The sequence below is a fragment of the Myotis nattereri genome, assembly GCF_964212035.1.
Source record: "Myotis nattereri genome assembly, chromosome: 3".
Taxonomy (NCBI): domain Eukaryota; kingdom Metazoa; phylum Chordata; class Mammalia; order Chiroptera; family Vespertilionidae; genus Myotis; species Myotis nattereri.
In genome coordinates this window covers 57,406,795-57,426,675 of record NC_138077.1, presented here as the reverse complement: position 1 = coordinate 57,426,675, position 19,881 = coordinate 57,406,795, and positions in this window count along the sequence as shown.

Below are 19,881 nucleotides of genomic sequence, written 5' to 3'. Positions count from 1 at the left end.
GCACTGCAGGGATTTCGTGTCCCTGGCCTCTGTCACCAAATGACAATGGGGCTCTCAAGTCACTTTGTCAACCACACACAGCCCCACACTTCCAGACACGCATGTGGTGGTAGGTCCAACCCAGGAGCACTGCTGGAGGTGGGGATCAAGGATGGAGTGGGAAAATGCACTGGGTCTCAGAGGCCTGGCTTCTCTCTCCAGGGGCTGTGCTGGAAAGGAAGCCGCCCAAAACACAGGAGGGGCACCCCAGTCCTCCAAGGGCCCCCAAAGTTCAGGGTACTGAGCTGCTGCAGGAAGAGGGAGGAAGGACGATGCTGGGGCTAGAAAAAAAGGAGCGAGAAGAAGCCATAAACTCAGACACCCAAGGCCTGAAAGGGAAACTGAAGGCGAATCTGAGTTTGGGTCTCACTTCCACATTCCCTCTCGTGGTGGCAAAGACTGGCCATAGCTCTCAGAACCTCAGCTGGTGAGTGTTTTGTTTTTTTTCCTGCAGAGGCCTCGTTAACAGTAATAATATCGTGGATAAAAAAGGGGACATGTCTGAGAACCCAAGCCATAGACTAGAAAGGAAAGAATTTCCTCTGCCCCACCACTGTTTTTAACCTTGGCTCAGTGGTTCTCAACCTTCCTAATGCCGTGACCCTTTAATACAGTTCCTCATGTTGTGGTGACCCCCAATTTCATTGTTACAAATTGAACATAATTAAAGCATAGGATTAATCACAAAAACAATATGTAATTATATGTGTGTTTTCCGATGGTCTTAGGCAACCCCTGTGAAAGGGTTGTTTGACCCCCAAAGGGGTCGCGACTCACAGATTGAGAACCGCTGCCTTGGCTGCTGGCAGCGGAAAATTCACAAAGAGCTGGGGTAGCTTAGTGGGCTGGAGGGCCTTTGTGCCTTTTGTGGGGAACCCCCTGCTCTCCGCCTCAGAGGTGTCAGAACCCTTCAAACCTCACTCTTATAATATTCAATACACCAACCCCACTGCACCCAGCTCTTCTTTCCCACCCTTCTCTGCTTCAGAATGTCCAGGGACCAAAAATCCAGGCTGTATTTGTAATGTACCGAAGAAAGCATGCAGACAGTATAACCTAAATTCCACCCTCTCATCCCCTTAAGAGCCCCAGCTTCCATTCGGCCTCACCGTGAGGGGCCAGACACGGTACTGAGAGGAAGAAAGACTGAGGGCAGATAATCCATAAAGCAGATCACTAAGAGGCGATGTCCTTCCTTGGGTGTTTACAGGGTAACACACTCCTTTGAAAACTCAACTTCTACGCTGAAAGGTAAATGCTAGGTGTTGCGCACCATGTAAGAGCAACATAAACATAATCCTTGCCCTCCAGGAAACAAGGTATACACACCACATCGCTTTCAAAGCAATGTCAGAATAAATATTCTACACAAAAATTTCTATCAATAGTTGGAAGTGGAGAGATCGGTTCGGTGGGCTGTGCAGGGCAGTGTGTCAAGCATCATGAAAGCGGTCCTGGTGGGAGAAGTCCAAGGGTAGGAGAATGAAAATGGTTAGGTCCATGGGGCCCTGGGGAGGGAGAAGGGAAGAGGCGACTTGAGAGCATCATTCTTGGGGCTCTGCATTGGGTCCAGACAGACAGGCATCATGATTAGGGGTGATGGTAGAGCTAACTTTTAACTATTCAGTGAACCCAGTGCATTGCACACTGAAGGAGCTCTTCAGGTATTTTTTATACTAAAAGAATAAAGATCACGGTTTGATCCCCAGTCAGGGCACATGCCCGGTTGCAGGCTCGATCTCCAGTGGGAGGCACGCATGCAGGAGACAGTGGATCAATGATTCTCTCTCATCATTGATCTCTCTCTCTCTCTCTCTCTCTCTCTCTCTCTCTCTCTCTCTTCCTCTCTTTCTCTTTCTCTCCCTCCCTCTCTCCCATTCTCTTTGAAATGAATAAAAACATTTTTTAAAAAAGAGTAAATATTTTTCCTAAGCATTGTAAGTTCATTCAATAGCCTTCAGTACAGCATATACAACCTAACTGTTGTATATGTCCAACCCAATAGCAAGTCCATTCTTGCACAATCCATGAGTTAGGGCAAAACTCCCTTCAACTTATAGTAAGATCCTACTCTGATCCTGTGGGCAGGGGAATTACATCTCGTTTCTGATTGGGAAAGGTATTGCCTCTGAAGCAGATCTACTTCAGAACCCCCAAACCCCTCCGTGTGGATAACCATTGTGAGATACATCCACAGCAAGAGACACTCAAGTTTCACAGTTCGTTTTTAGCTGCACAACTTACAAGAGCAGACAGAGGCAACCCCTGCTTCTCTTCCATTGGAGAGAGCAACCCAATTTGAAGAATAAGCACCGATTAGCTTCCTGAGAAGCTCAAGCTGTGAATCCTGAAGAGCTTTAACCTAATGGTAAATTGCAATTCTTCTTGGCGGTGGGAGGTCGAGGCAGCCCCCTCCTGCAGACCTGACTGCAGGCTGATCGTTACATGACTTATGTCTCTCAGAGACCAGAGGATCGCCTGCTTAGGAGACATCTCATAAGAGAGGCTCTTTGTTTGAGCACAGCATTATTTATTCCACAAGAAAGTGCTTCGGATGCCATTTTGAAATTAAATTTGTTAAGAACTAATTATATAATTAAGCTTCGTGTACATACACTGACCTATGGTTTTCTTATCTGTGAAATGGTGAGGATCTTGGCACTACCTATGTCTGAGGTAAGGATGAGGTGGCACTTTGTAAGCTAGAAAGCACTACAAAAAATAATTAGCCCGGAGAGTTTGTGATGTGTCTTTAACATTCTAATAAAACTGATAGGTAAAGCGCAACGAGCAGCTATAGTTGCCAACAGGAAGGAGAGAGCACCCTGCAGCTACATGCAGGCTGCTGAGTTGAAGTCAATGCAAGAGTTTTTTGAATGCCCAGTTAAGTGCAAGGCACTGTGAAAGGTACCTGAAGGGGACTGAGGAGCAGTCACTACCCACCCAGCAAAGCTCAGGAAGAAATAAGCCCCCACGTCAAAGCCCAAATCAAATTCCTGGGGAACAAAAGGCAGTCATGAAGTACACCTACCAAAACCTTCCGGCTTCACTAGGAACCCACTCTATTGTTTCATGTATTTGCTATTTACCCACTGGTATCCTTTCAGCTACAAATAACCAAAACCCAACTCAATTCAAAGGGGCTTACACCAAAGAAAATATAATTCACAGGAAAGGAGCCTGAGCGGCTCAAAAACACACACCATCCAGTTAGTTCACAGTTCTCTCCATCTCTCCACTGTGCCCGCCTCTGGAATGCCAAGCCCCACTCTGCCATCCCCAGTAGGCTCATTCCCAAAGAAAGTTCTGGAAGTTATCATTCGGCTGCCAAGAGCAATCAGGGCTGTGTCCCCTCACTTACATTTCCTTGGAGAATGATTCCCTGTGGCGCTCTGTGGCTGATGAGAAGACGCCCAGAAATCAGCTGAGAACCTCTCTTCAAACCCCATTAGTCAAAATTGTGTCACGTGTCCATCCATGAGCCAACCGCTGACAAAGGAAAAGAGGGTCCCCCTTAAACCAATCACCACCACCCCCGACCAGGCTGAGGTCAATCCCAAATTTCATTATTGCTACTCAGGGAGGGGTGCGGAATGGATGATGGGAAGTTAACCACAAGATGCCCCACTCAGCTATAAGAACTTCAGCTACCCACTTCCCAAGCCCACATAATAAGTGGGAATTAAAAGCGAAGAGACATTTGCTTTAGGCACAGGTACACTGTGTCTAGCAAGAAGGGACATCAGTCAGCAAGAAGCATAGCGGGGAAAAACTAAAAATCAGGCACAGCCACTCAAAACCTCAAAGGGGCCATTTGGTGTAAGCAAGTCATCCCGCTGAATTAGAGCTCAGAACATTAATTAAGGTTCCTAACATACCCGTGGGACATCAGGAAAAGGTTACATTTATGCTTGCGCGACTCTTTAAAAAGGCAGGGACGCATGTAATACATTTTATAGAAAATCACAGACACAGTCGCTGACAATTTCTAAGTGGTGTTGCTGAAAGGGACAAATCGCACCTTAGTTAAAACACTTTGAAATTTGGAATGACCCACACCAGCCTCTCCGGAAAGCTGGGCTTTAATGTGCAGCCTGCAAGCAGTCACACCGCACACGGGGAGATGTCATGCTGGCCTTCCCCCGGGCTCCTCGGCTGATGGAAATTGATTGCTCCTCATCTCCCGACGGCTGGGTAGCTGATTACCAATGCCAAACAAATAGTAGGTATTTGCATTATGGTGTTGCTCTTTAGAACAAGTATGTAGACTCCCAGTCCCCCCTAGACCTATCAAATTGGAATCTCATGGGCATGGACCATACTCTGTCTTCCCTTAAAATTCCCCTCGTAAATCTGATGATCAGCCAGCCCAAACCTCACACTACCTCCCTACCAACCCAGCATGCTCTGGAGGAAGAGCCCTCTGAGTAGGAGCCAGGCCTCCTGGAGCTTTACAAGGTCATCTCTTTTGTACTCCCTCTTGCTTCCAGGAAGGCCAGCATTGACAGCAGAAGCGCTAGGCACTCGCCCTGCTGGGGACAAGCACAATCCACCTGCCCGGCAACAGGCCCAGCAGTTCCTGACACACACCACCCACCAAGTAACGCTCTCACTTGAGAGCCACAGCCAATCGCCTCTCGGCTCCAACTGCTTACTCACCCTCTTCCTGCCCATTGTACTCCCCCCCCCCCCCCACCACACACACACACCCCAGACCCCACCCAACAGCATCAGGGTCCTGGGGGGGATCAGCTAGACAACATGGTCCCTCCCCAGCCAGGAAGGACATCCCATGTCACCTATTAAATGACACCTCTGTCAGTTTCTACTTCACACATTCCTTTTTGTAACTGACCCACCACCCCATCCTGTTTCCCTCTTCAACTATGTCTAGCCCCAGTCCCTGCCACTGCAACTGGCTGAGGACTGGAGGAAAGGGAGTGGAATAGGGACCAGGGATCCCTTGGTCACTGGCATGTCACTACCAGGGACCAACAGGTGGCTGGCCTGAGGCGGTGATATATACTCTTCACCTTTTTCCAGGCAAGGAAGAGAGCAATGTCCCAACCCCTGGAACACGCCAGCCAGGGAGAGCTGGGTCAGGAGCCTGCCCTGCATCACATCCTGCAAGTCAACCCTCAGCTTCTGACTCTCCACCTCCCCAACTCCTGTGACCTTCAGTCACCAGCCTCTGTGACCGGAGATTCCAGGCTTGACCATTACTCAAAGGCTCTTCCAGCGCTGGCTCCACTGAGCACCACCTGTGTGTCCTGGGAGCTGCCCTGCACTCCAAGCCTTGGCTTCCTCTCTGGGATGGATCAGGATGGTCTCCCCAGTTCTCGCGAGGCTTCAAACCCACAACAAATGTGAATGTGCTCCGTCAACCAGACAGCAATGTTCACTCATGAAGGATCGCTGTCCACCGGGCTCAGAGCGTCTCCAGCTGGGAGCAGCATCTCATTCATCTTGTGTCGCCAGTGTCTGGCGTTGGCAAATGTCTCCCGAGGAATGGCGGGGTTACACGAACAGATTGAGGGAAGGGCATCAGAGGAGGACGGGGGTGCCTGACAAGTCAGGATGGTGACACGGAAGAGTCGGGGATGGAAGAAATGCACCCCCTTCCCACCACCCTCGTCTGCGGGGACTGACAATGCTCCCATAGTGCCTCCCTCATTGATCAGACAGATAACTTTTAAATATTGCTCTAGCTCCGTACAGAAAAGGACGTCATTAAAGCTCTTCCACAGCAATTTACATAAAATATGGAACACATCCAACCTTTAAATTCAACGGAAAATCCCTTTTAGCTAACAACGCTCTCAGGTGCGTGCTTGCCCTGGCTAGTGTTGCCATGAACCCCAAAATGGTTGGGAGACTGAATGCCTGGGTAGGGCCCTGGAGGGCAAAGCCTTCCCTGATTCCTCACTGCTCTGGTTTCCTGGGGGAACAGGCCCTCGGGAGGCTGAACGAGCCAGGGTGGCAACTGGGTATGTGAAGGGTGAACTTGTTTCTCCATACGGAACAGCTCCAGTCCTGGGAACCACAGGGCAGTCCTTACCCCTCAGCAGCTCTGCAATGTGAAGTGATCTACCACCACCACTGGTACCACCACTGGTACCACGACCACCACCACCACCACCCCGTCCTCAGAACAGAAACAGCCTCTCAGAGATGAAAAGGGCAGCTGCCTTCCACCACACACGAGTCCCAGCTATGTTTTTAGATATTCTTGCCCCCTCTGCACCCCTGGGCCTAAACCGTAATGCAATCATTGGGGCAAGATATACAAGAGAACTCCCCGCCCGGAAAAGCACGTGGACTCAGAGGTAGTAATTTTTAGACATAAAAGAACCCTCCCACAACATTAACCTTGCCCTCTGAGTACAGGGAACATTGGCAAGCCAGCATACCCTCTTGGGCACACCCTTGCTCTTGCCCCATTTCCTTTCTCCTCACCCACTGTTAGAGCTGGATGGGACCTTGCTCCCTGGAGCCAGGGGTGGCCAAGGGCTCTCTCGATAGCCCCACATTCGCAGACCCTGCCCCAGCCCTCACTCTCAGACGAGAGGGCAGGGAGGCAGAGCCAGGGGGGCAGAGGCCTGCTTTGGCCGCTTCCACCCTCTTTCCAGAACTCACAACATCTGCTGAGCATCTCTCAACTTGAAACCTTGATCCTTCCCTTATAGATCCCACATCAAGTATGAATCCAATTCCATAGACATATGATCAGTGCCAGGCGGTGGACTGGACTAAGGAAAGACCCAGAAAATCCACAGGCCACCTTCAAAGTGCAGTTTTCAACATGCTCCCATAGAATTATTTTATCATTAAGGAGGAATGGTAAGGCTAGCTCAGCATAGAATATGAAGAGCACAGGTCTATATAATCAGTCAGGAAAGGCATGTAGAAATGAGTTTGCTAAGTAGGGAGAAAACCGGTAATGTCCTACAGGGCAATAGAACCATAACTGTTGGAGATACCTTTTCACTGGACAGAAATCACTTGCATCTCTACTGGGTAAAGAGCAGTGTTATCTTATCAATCTACTAGTGGCCTGGTGCACAAATTTGTGCACATTGAAAGGAAATTAGAAGAAATATTTTAATATCGCTATTTGCCCTTTATAATAGAAGTGTCAGAGATGAAAGAAAATTAGCAAAATGTGTATGAAAATAATATATAAATTGCTTAATAAATAACATAACAACAAAGACATGATATAAAAACATGATATAAGAACAACATTGATAAAAACAATGACTGATAAATTGATTAAACTTATTCTAATATCTCCTTTTATACCACAATAAGAGTAAAAAACACTTTCAGAGTGCTTGACTAATTTCCCTTACGATGAAGTACTCACAACTTTAATATCACACACTCTTCGAACTTGAGAGAAAGCAACATATAACTGACCATGTCTGAAAACAGGTTCAGGTAGGAATATTCCTACTCTGTCTAGATTGGCGCCAGCGAGAGCTTTATACGTATTGTGCATGTGCGAGTCAATGTTTATTTTTAAATTGCCAGTGCGCGTCATATGTACCAGCCGGTCAGTCGGTCCAACAGACATGGTTGGACACTTAGCCATAGATAGATAGATAGATAGATAGATAGATAGATAGATAGATAGATAGAGATATAGATGTAGATATAGATATAGATATATATAGATATGCTAACATCTAACTTCATAAAGTCCAGCCTTAACCAATAATCAATTGAAAGTCAAGCAAAAGTACCCTCTGAGAATGAGGTACCCTTTGGGTGGACCGTGGGGTGGACCTGTTGGGTGGCACTGTGAGGTAGCCAGGATGGGCAGTCATCCTTGCCTGGTCTCCAAGTTTTGGGTGCTTTTTCTTACCACCACCATCCTTGCCCTCAAGCAGTTTCAATACCTGGGGAGGCAAGGTCATCACACACACTCATGTTAACCGGTCCCAGAAGGATCACTGTTCATTTTGTTAGGCCTGGCCTGACAATGGCACAGTGTTTGTGTACAATGTGAATAAATCCTGATCCATTGAGATGCACACTGAAGCAGCCAGGGACAAAATGTCATGACGTCTGGGATTTGCTTACAGACAGAAGTTCGGGGGAGAATATATGAAAAACGATGGGCAAAATATTGGTAACGGTTGAAGTCCACTGAAGGGTACGTGGGAATTCACGCATGGTTCTCTCTACTTTGGGTAAATTCAAATTGTTTTCATGGTGATAGTTAAAACAACAACGTCCTATCACGTGTTTGTAATCTTCTCATACACTAAGATTTACAGGTTTTTCTCTGTCTCCCCTGCTTAGACTATACACTCCACGGGGGCAGGGCTCCTGGCCGGTTCTTTCCCTTCCAGGCATGGAAGAGCATCCGGCACCTGTGGGCACACAGTGGGTATTTGCTAAAGGATTCTTTGAAGAATCCTTTAGCAAATGTGTGGTTTCTGCACAGATGTCTCAGGTAGAAACCACACATTTGAGAACCTGGCATCTGAGAGAGAAAGCAGAGACAACCCAGAGACAGCCGAACTGGCTGCAGTGTTTTGGGGAAGGGCCAAATCAGGCCTGTCTGGAGAGATGAGGCTGTCCAGCGGCAGGTGGGATGCAGGCCCACAGGGCAGGGGTCTCCCTGGGCCCAGGCTCAGGAGCTGCAGTGGGGGCTGAGTGTCCTGCTGGAGGGGGGCCTGCAGCTGCCCAGGGCTGGGAGTCTCTGGACCTCCTGTAGGGCAGTGTCCTGTCCCCACTGCCGGTGCGCCTTTTTTCCCCAATATATACTTTTTATTGATTTCAGAGAGAAAGGGAGAGGAGAGACAGAAACATCAAGGATGAGAGGGAATCATTGACTGTCGGCCTCCTGCACACCCCCTACTGGGGAATGAGCCTGCAACCCCGGCATACGCCCTTGACCAGAATCGAACCTGGGACCCCTCAGTCCGCAGGCCAACGCTCTACCCACTGAGACAAACCAGCTAGGGTCAGGTGCGCCTTTGATGTGGCTCTGGCTGCTGGGCAGAGGAAACCGGAGCTTCCCAGTCCTGCCCACTGCATCAATGCCACCCAGTTTTCAATGAGGCCTCAGAAGATGTGGGCCCGTGGGCCGGTGGCAGGGCAACTGCTCTACAGACAGAGCAGCTGGCATGAAATCAAGGCACAGCATTTCAGCCAGAGCTGAAAGGGAGTTTTTACCCAGACTCCTCTAAAGCACCCTCACTCCACGTCTACTCTGGAGGTTGGGGAGAGGGGGCGGCGTCTCAGTGGAGGTAGGGCCTTAGAGGCTCCCACTTTCTTTCCTCACTTCCTTCACGGGAAAAGCGTCCCGTGTGGATGTCTGTAAGGAGAGCGACTCTGGGCTAAGGGAAGGGTCTGCGTTATCTCTGTGTGTTTCAATGATCCAAGTCTCCCCTTGAGACCGGACAATGAGGGGCCTGTGATTACATGGGGTATGAATGCAGAGAGCACATCAGGCCCCACCCGACCCCTGTATTTACAGATCTCCTCCATTCACATTCATGTTCCCGTGCGAGAGAGGCTGAGACAGGGACTGCGAGAGAATTCAGCTCCCTGGTTGCCCCGAAGGACCCTGCCCCTGAGAACTCGCCAGAGACTGTGAAGCCCTACAGGGGTTCAGGACCCACTGCTCACCCCACACCAGAGACATGAAATCAAGGACCCCTTTTTGAGAACATGTCCCATTCATGTTTTGAGGGAGCTAAAGGGAAGGGGAAACCAGGATGTCTTCTGACACCAGCTCTCTCATTAACAACTCACACACATTTGCTGAGGCCTTGGTGCCAGGCATCAAGCTGAGCAAAGGGACACCAAGATAAACGTGGCTCTGTCCCTGCCCCTGCCCTGGCAGCTGGAGCTCCTGCAGGGAGACCATGGCAACTGTGCAGCCATACAGAGGGCCCCAGGCGCCGAGGTAAAGGCAGGGAAGGTGCCAGGGGTTCGCTCCCCGGCTGTCCCTGAGATTCACCTGGAGCCCTGAAAATACAGACGCCACGCGCTGACGGGACATATGGAAGGCCTCTTTGATGGTGAGGCCTGGGCTGCAGGCGTTTTTAAAGCCCCAAGGGGATTCTAACGTGCTGCCAGGGAGAACAGTTAAATCATGCATCCCTTTCAGAATGAGCATGGCAACAGAAAACAGGGCCCAGGGCTCAGGGATGTGCTTTAGCTCGAATATGGGCCTCCCTCCAAGCATGGCTCAGCAGGTCCCAGGGGCACCCCACCCAATGCCAGCACAACCCAGAATTAGAAGGGAGTAGGTTGGCCTCTTTTCCTTACAACCTTGACCTCAAGGCTGGGCAAGACCAAGCGGTTTTGCTGACCTAGAGCCCAGAAGCATCCTGCCCCTCCCTTTCTGAAACTCCTTCTGAGTTCTTTTCTTGCCTTTAAAAAAAAAAAAAATAGTGCAGCCTGGCCGGCGTGGCTCAATGGTTTCGTATGAACCAGGAGGTCACGGTTTGGTCCCTGGTCAGGGAACATGCCTGTGTTGCGGGCTCCATCCCCAGCGGGGGGCGTGTAGGAGGTAGCCGATCGATGATTCTCTCTCATCATTGTTTCGATCTCTTTCTCCCTCTCCCTTCCTCTCTGAAATCAATAAAAATAATTTAAATATATAAATAAATAAAAATTAAAAACTACTCCAGTGTGCCGGAGGGATGACTCCATGTTAGAGCTGCCCAAGAAGGGAGAGGCTGCTGCTGCGGCTGGTGGGCCCTCTGGGTAGAGGTCTTCAAGGTCAACCAACCCCACACAGGTCTGGAGAGGAGAGGCGGGACTTCCCCTGGGGGGATGGGGAAGAACCTGAGGCGGCTGACCCTGCTGGGTGTGCAGCAGGAAGTCCTTGGTGCGTCCGGAACTCCAGGGCTCAGGGCAGAGCAGAGGCCAGGCACCCCAGAGCCCCCCAGGATCCTCACACTGACAGCAGGGGCTTCGGGCTATTATGGGACAGAGCGTGGAGTTTGCAACTGGAAACAAGGGCTTGAAACTGCCTCTTAGTAGACGTGCAGCCTGGGACTCATTCTTTCTGGAGACTTTCTTCATCTGCTGTACCAGACGCAGAATTGCTTGCTATTGGTTTAAGAATTAAATGAGATAATGTACAGAAAGCGATGGGAATGGTGTCCGGCATGGGGTTCCATAAAGGGAAGTTGTGGCCTCTGGGAGAAGAAAAGGTTCTTGGACAACAGTAAAGTACTCCATTAAAAAGGGATTTGTCAACATCATCAGTGCCACGGAGGCCAGAGCAGGTAAAAGTGAATTATCTGCGACCATAAAGAGTATGAGGGGCCCAGACTGTTCACAGGGATTGACCCTGCACCCAGGGCAGGCAGAGGTGTGGCCCAGAGCTCAGCAGACTTCAGTGGGATCATTGGTTCCTGCCTCACTTGGTAGCTGTTAGCGTCTGAAAGGAATAGCGCTATTCACCCCACCTCTGCAGCATCCAGCACAACCCTGGCACATGGTGAAGGCTCAAGTCAATGTTTGTCACTATTGGACATTCAGTCAGTTTGAGGTGGAATCGGAGAGGTTGGTAGCACAGGTCGAGGGGTCGAGTCTGTGAACTTGAAGAAGGTCCATCTGTTACACCACCATGAGAGCTGCTAGTGCCCAGAGCACTGAGCAAGTAGCAGCACAGGCTGCCGGATCCCGGGCACCAAAGCCAGCCTCCACTCTCTCTTTCCTGGCCGGCTCTTCCTTCTGAATGTGGACCCACATGTGGGGTGTTGAGGCTGCGGGGGTCCTGACACAGAGATGCCACCATGATTCTCCAGTTCACTGCAAACACCGTTACCCATAATCCAAGTGCTTCACAAGGTTTTAACTTATAACCAGGCAGAGTTTGGGCACAGTCCCATCAGAGTCAGCCCAAACAGGAGAAACATGGTTTATTTGGTGCCTCAAAGGATGGATCATTCTAGCACAGGCCACTCAGCAGCCCAGAGCTCAGCCTCCCACCCACTGATCTTCTCATCTCAGAAAGGGCACCAGATGTGTCAGACCCAGGAAACGGGTCTCCTTATCACGGATGAAATGACCCAAGGGCTGCGGTGAGCAGGGTTAGCTTTCTGTCAGTGCTTTTGAGATCTGAGCCTCTCTAAAGCTCTTCACCAGCCCCATCACCCCAAACCTCTAAGACCAATACAGGGTGTGATTTGGGCTACACATCTGGGCTGTGCAGCCAGGGGACTCTGTCACTGAGGTTAGGGAATTCCTTCAAAGGCAGGGGCAGGAGCACCAGTCATATGGACAATCTGTCCTCACGTGGGAGACCCACAGGCCATTGCTGAATGCACAGAAGGAGGTGGTGATTAAGTAAGCCCCTCTCCTGGGATTGCTGAGCCCCTTCACCTGTCAGGGCTTCAAGGGAATGGAGAGAACCAATAAGGTAGAGAGTATAACCTGGGGCCAGTTACTTAACAACCAGAGCCTCAGTTTCCCCATTCATAAGATAGGGAACAACTCTTGGGATGGTCCCCTGGGGATGAGAGAGTGTGAGTTTAGAGATGAGAATGTCAGGCACAGTGAGCGTCCAAGGCAGGGTCGCCCCAGTGCAGCCTGGTCGCACATGAGCAAGGTCAGGGTTGTGTGGGTCCAACACAGCAGACTATGGGACAGCCTGGCCATTGACTTACCCTGATGCCCTGTGCATATTAGAAGACAAGAGATGGAATGTGGAGTTTTGCCCAAGAATGGGAAATCTGAATTCAGACCAGAGTAACAAGGTGGCAGACACCCCTCAGGCCTCCGTGAAATAAACAACACACACACACACACACACACACACACACACACACACACGGTTAACTTCCCTATTGGAGGCTCAGAAAGTGCCCAGGACACAGGCTCCTGGCAGGGGTGCAGGCCTGGGTGTGGTCACTAGAGGGCTGGGATGGCACAGAGGCTGCTGCCCTAGGAGGTCACAGTCGTGGGAACCAGGATAGGGGTGGGGGCAGGGCTGGGGGCAGAGACCAGGCTGTGTCATGGAAGGGTAGAATGGCTTCCCATAAAAGCTTCCCCACCTTCCCCTCAGGACGCAGAATGATCCAGAGAAACCGGGAGCCCTGGGCTTCCCAGCAGTGACAGAGCTTCTGAACAACTGCAGTCTCAACAGCCTCCATCAGGAAAGCTCTGCACACCCAACATGCGCGAACCCCTAGCGTCCAACCTCCACTCCATCACCAAATGCATTTCCCTGGTTCTTTCTGACACTCTTTTTAGAATATATATATATTTTTTATTGATTTCAGAGAGGAAGGGAGAGGGAGGGAGAGATAGAAAAATCAATGATGAGAGAGACTCATTGATCGGCTGCCTCCTTCACGCCCCCTACTGGAGATCGAGCTCGAAACCCGGGCATGAGCCCTTGACAGGAATCAAACCTGGGACCCTTCAGTCCGCAGGCCAATGCTCTATCCACTGAGCCAAACCAGCTAGGGCTCTCTGACACTCTTGATCGACAGGAGTCTGCAGGCAGCCAGCCAACTGCTGGGAGAGGCCCTCTGTCAGGTGGAAAGAGCACTTGCTTCTGTTCACTGGGCCCTGGGTTCAAATCCTGTCACACACTCTACCTCTATATGGCCGCAAAAAGTTAGAACGGTTTCTTAACCTCTCTGAAGTCTTTCTTCATGTGCAAATTGGTGGCTCATCTCTCCCTATAGGCCTCCATGAGAACTAAAATGAGATGTGTACAGTAGGTCCTCACACATGGCAGTCATTACTGAGAATACAAAGCTGATTCCACCTGCATTAATTCCCGGGACTGGAACACTCTTCCACCCTGGGCTGCCTGTGCCTTCTTCTCCCCTACCCGCCCCCCCCCCCCCGCCCATGCTCCTTTGCACCCCCTCCCCATCCCTGTCCCACCCAGGCCCAGGCCTATGTGGAGACCTCTCCCTGGTCCTGGCTCTCACGGAGAGGAGTTTCTGAAGTGGGAACCGCTTCAGACAGCCCAGTGTGCCAATCTCAGAGCAATCTCTCGCCCAGCAGGACAAGGCTGTGAAGTGTAATTAAAGCCACGGGCGCATTAGGAGTGGCAGCCGTCTCACCAAGAGGAGCACCTCGCCACCACTCATCCTGCACCCAGAGACTTGGCCCAAAGGTCCAGGAGGCAGGAGCCACAGCACTTCCCCAAGTCCCAGTCCTCCTCCTCCTCCTCCACCTAAGTCACGCCACAGCTGTCTTCAATCAGCTGTTTTAATTTCTCTTGCAGTTCACACTCAAAAAGTTTCTCTTGCAGTCTAACAAATTCTTCCCTCTACAGAGTGATGGAGGGAGGAGGACAGGCGACACGGATGTGAGTGTGGGCTTCATGAAGGTGCCCTGAGAAGTGTCCTTGAGAAGGGCAGAGCCTTGAGCCCCAACCCACCCCCAACCATGAGAAGATGGTGTGGTGGTCCTGCAGGATGGAGCCCGGGATGGAGGCAATGTGATGGATGAAGGGGAAGGGGGAGCAGGAAAGCACCTCAGTCAGATGGCGGAGAGGGCTGGGAGGCAGCAGGCCCACCTAGGTCGGATGTCTGGGGTTGCCTTACTAGTTACCTAATACCCCTGTGTCTCAGTCAGCCCATCTGTAAAATGGGGGTAAAAAGTCATAGCTGCTCTAGGGTTTCCAGGAGCTAAAATACATACAGCTTTTAAATGGCCTAGTACAATATACTAGTAAGTTCTCAGTAAACTTTAGGAAACTTCGTAACACTCCACCCCATTCTGCAAATTGCTCAGGGTCCTGGGGCTTCTTTCCTCTCCATTTCTCTTAGACTCGCTCCTTCTCCATTCCAATGGCCGCACTGCAGTCCTGTCCCTCAACCCCACATGCTGGGCCCAGTCTGTGACCTCCCCTCCCCCCTCCCCATGGGCCTCCCTCTCCTCCGCCACATCAGTCTCCAGCTCACCAGGCCATTCTGCAGACCGGATCGTTTGGTACCCTTGGGCCCCAGGTACTTTTCCAGGTGACCTGCTTTACTAAAAAGAACTCATTTAATTCAATTCTCACAACCACCCTCTGAAGGTATTATGGCCACTTTACAGACGAGGAAACTGAGCTGCAGAGGGGAGAGATAATTTGCCCAAAGTCACCCTACGAGTAAACGGCAGAGCCAGAATTCAAACCCAGATCTGGGCAGCTCCAGGCTACCTTCCAAGCCAGACTCCTCAGCAAAGCACCTGAGGCCTTCTGTGCCTTAGCATCCCTCCTTGCCCCTGATTCATGCCCTGCCAGTCAATGCACACACCTCACCTTCATATATGCACTCACCCTCACAGAATCAAAGAGCAAGAATAGAGAGGAGACAAAGACAGATTTTAGGAATGAGAGAAATTTCAGAAAGGGAGCAGCTGGAAAAGAAAAGAATGTTGAGAGGTAACTAGCACGGTGTCCACAGATTTGGGGGACTTCTCTGGCAGGCCCTACAGTCTCTAGCTTGACTTCTAGCCTCTCATCCGGGCAAGGGATTCCACGGAAAGGAAAGAGAGAGGAGGCCGAAGCCGGAGCTGGTGAAAGGACTGCAAAAGCTCCAGCTGCTCCGAATGAGTTCAAGCCACTTGGCTCGGTGCACATCCCACCACGGACTTGAAACATGCAAATGAGGCCGAGCACAGCTGTGGGGATCTTGCAGGAATCCTGACAGGATCCTGGCAAGCACTGGAAGGGCTGGGAGGCCTCAGGCCGGCCACACCGTCCTCACATCCAGAGAGGGGTCTGAGGTGGTTTCTGCAAACACAAAGAAGAAAGCTTGATGTGCCTCTTGGGCAAAATTACTGGAGACGATGCACGGAGGGCAGTGGGCACGTAGCAAGGGCAGCGGAGATGCGATCAGCGTGTGCTCAGTAATGAAGTCCTGTCAGGCAAAACTCTTCTCCGCTGACAGGGTCACCAGGCTGGCAGATGAGGGAAATGGGGTTCACCCATGTAACTGATCTTGAAAACATCTGACAGGCTCTTCCTGAAACTGTTGTGTACAAGCTAGAAAGGGAAGCTAGAAGGTGGTCACATTAGTGGGTAAAGGAGGTGGTCACACAATCACACCCAAGATTACTCACCAGGGAGTCAAGACCCCTGGGCGGGAAGTGTGCGTGTGCTGGAAGGCACTGACCTACCCCACCACGTGTAACTTGTATCAAACCCTTAGGTCAACATATGGGAAGAGACAGGATCCACAATATCTTAGCTGGAGAGATGGACTGCTGAAGTGAATTAGGGAAAAATGGAGAGTCCCAAACATAAGACCCCAAAAAAGTACAATACTATTATGGGTTCAACTGTGTCCCCCTAAAAAACTCGTATGTTCAACTTTTAACCTCTAATACCTCAGAATGTGACTTCATTTGAAAATAGGATCATTGCAGATGTAATTAGTCAAGATGAGGTCATACTAGAGGAGGGTAGTCCCTAATTCAATAGGACTGGTGTTCTTATAAAATGGGGAAAGGTGGACACAGACAGGCACACAGGGAGAACGCCATGCAAACATGAAGGTAGAGATCAGGGTGATGCTTCTATAAACCAATGCCAAACATTGCCAGTAAACTACCAGAAGTTAGGGGAGAGGCAGGGAACAGATTCTCCTTCATAGTCTTCGGAAGGAACCAACCCTGCCCACACCTGGGACTTCTGGTCTCCAGGACTGTAAGACAATACACTTCCGTTGTTTGAGCCATCCAGTTTGTGGTACTTCATCAGGCTGCCCAAGCAAACTAACGCCAGCACAAAGACACAACTGGAAGATGAAACTGACTACCAGATCACGTTAGCAACCTGGGGGTACTGGTTGGATGTAAGCTCAGTAAAAGTCAGAAGGACCAGGTGTGGCTGCCACAAATAGTCAGAGCAGAATGGAGGCTGCCTTAATAGCAGGTGTGGTGCCTGGACTGATGAAGATGTGCTAGCTGGATCTCACCTGGAGGACCAGGTTTGGTCCTGACGACCTCAATTTAAGACGAGTAGGAGGTTGCCTAGAGGTGGTGAGACAAGTCAGAGAAGAACTACTGGAGGTGGGGAAGAGGTGGCAGGCAGTTGGTCTCCAGTATTTGCAAAGCTGTGGCGTGCAGTGACTGGCTATGCCTGAACAGCCACATGGGGGAGGAGACAGAGCCCATAGGAAGAGACACAGACTGCAGAGAAATGTAAGAATTTTCTACTGGACATGTTAAACTTGAATGGGCCACCCTGTGGGGAGATGAGCTTTCTGTCTCTGAGGAACTCACGCCTCCACTAGCTGACCACTCAGCAGGGACTGGTACAGGTGACTCCACAGTCTTACAGCACCAAGAAGGGCACACTCACATTCCCCACCTGAGTTGACACCAGCAATTCAGGCTTTTTACCCATTTAAAGTAAAGGGCCATGGTGAGATGGCCTAGCCCCAAGGCTTTTCATTGATGGCTTTAGCAAATACAATTGCCTGTGGAGGGCAGTGAGTCTAAACCTATAGTTTGGCCAGACCTGGTCCACTGGAGGGATGAACCTGCTCAAGCTCACAAGGACAGGGGTCCCAGAAGGACAAGGGGTGGAGGGAACTGTCAGCCCAAGACTTAACCAACTCCTCACTTGAGGGAGCCCCATGCTGGTGGGTGCTGTGAGGGGATACAAAGGAGCCTAGGGGTTTGGAAAGAGGTTTCTGCATGTGAGGCAACGCTGATGCTAATACGATGAGCCATCCCAAGATGACCTGGTACTGTAGTGAGCACCCACATGAGCTATGCCACTTTATTTAATCCTCCCTTAAACTAGGCCTCCCACATTTTACAGTATAAAACGGAGGCTCAGAGAAGGAAAAGAATTTATGTAAAACCCACAACCAAAAACCAATCAAGCTCAGTTTGAACCCACGTCTGCCTCATCCCCAAGCCCATGCTTTTCCCAAGGTTCTACACAGCTTCCTCAGCAAAGGACTGCAGGTTGTAGAAGTGCCATGAATGTCCAACAACAGAAAGACCTACCTAGTGTGATCTAAAGTAGCCTGTCCCATTTCAGCATGCATCAGAATGGCCTGGGGGCTGGGTAAAGCACAGGTGGCTGGGCCCCTCCCCAAGCGTTGCCAAATTAGTAGGTCTGGGGTTTGGCCCAAGAATGTAACTCCCAAGTTTTGACAGTGCTGCTGGCCAGGGACCTCACCTAAAGAACCACTGCTCTAGAGCAATCAGGAAAGAGAGCGGTGTCCTCCAGACTCAGGGCCGCAGAGATGGAGGTGTGCTGCCTGGTGGGTCACCTGTCTCGGGGAGGGAGGGCCCCAACAGCATCTCAGACAGCAGGACGGCCAGCCGGTGCTGCTTCACTAGGAACCCGTCTGGTTGGGGAGATGCTCCTTCTAAAAAATCCAGCGTCTTGTACTTTCCACTCTGGAATTCCTGGTTCTCCCAGATTGACAAGCTCTGTTCTCTTCTATAGAAAGTCCAGTTTCTTCTTCCATCACGACCTCCAGGGTTTTCTCCCTCTCTAAACAGACAGGCTGCCTTCCCAGACCTTGTGTGGCTGATGTTGCATGCCCTCCACTGAGCCCTCTCAGAAATGAGAACATAGTGACCAGAGAGAACCCAATCTGGACCCTGCACGTCTCTGAGGTGGTGGAAGATGGTGGTGCTGTGAGCCATCCCATCACCCTGTCAGCTCCTATGAAGCCTGTGAACAATTAAACCCCTCGGATCTTTTTCTCAGGATCTGCAGCCAAATCAAGTCTGCGCCACCCCCAACCCCCTCGTGAACTTGAGTAATTAATTTCTTCCATCTAAATGCGACTTTCCATCTGCCCCTGTTAAATTTCATCTTGTTGGTTTAAACCCAGCATTGCAGTCTGCTGAGATCATTTTGAATATTTATTCTAGCTTTTATAGGAGCTGCCCATCACAGCCTTGTCACCAACCCATTTGATAAGCTCGCTTACTCCAGTTTCATCCAAGTCATGCCAAAAATGTGAAGCTTCATTTTTCAGAATCTCACCTGCCACAAAACATCTTCCCCTTTGGAGGCCCTAATCATATGATCATACTTCTCCAAATCAGACTTTCTAGAGTCTACTAGGGAAGATCTCTGGGCATGTCACTTCTTTCCTTGGCTGTTATAAATGCCAGGCTGATGTGGTCACTTTTATCTGAGTACTATCACACCATCACCTAGTTCTTGGTCATGGTCAGAATCATATCCGAAGGACGGTCCACTGCTATTTCTCTACCTTCTGGGCAATGACGATGCTATAAAGGCAAGAACGCAAAAATGTATCTGATCCTCCACTTGAAACAGTATTTGATATCCAACAGAAGTCAGGACATCTATCCCCCCATCATTACTATAGCATGCCTCCCTGACAGCTTTATGATCCAGACTGGGAAAGTAGCATCCAAATGCTTCCAACTGGGTGGGGAAGCTGTCATAGGGATATGTCATAACTTGGACCTGCTCAGCTGCAAGGCATGCTGGGATCTTGGCAGCTGGTCAGTGAGGAGGCAAGAAATGTTTTCTGGCGTGGGATCCCTGGAGAAAGGGGTGAGGACAGATTCAAGGAAGTGGAAAGGAAAAGGGCGCCTTGATAAATAGCATCCCCCCTCTTCTGCCATTCACATGTGAGATCCGCCCTTCTCTGCTGCAGAAAGGCATGCTATACGTTCGTGGGATGCTGCTAGAGCATGAGCCAAGGATGGACAGAGGTATATGTGGTGGTGAAGTGTGTAGGCTCTGAAGCCAGACAATCTAGATTTACACCCCAGCTCTACTACTTATTAGCCGTGTGACCTTGGGCAAATTGTTTTTCTCTCTCAAGGTTTCAGTTTCCTCATGTGGAAAGTGGAGACAAAAATAGTACCTGCACACAAGGCACATGGGGATTAAAAGAGATAATGCAT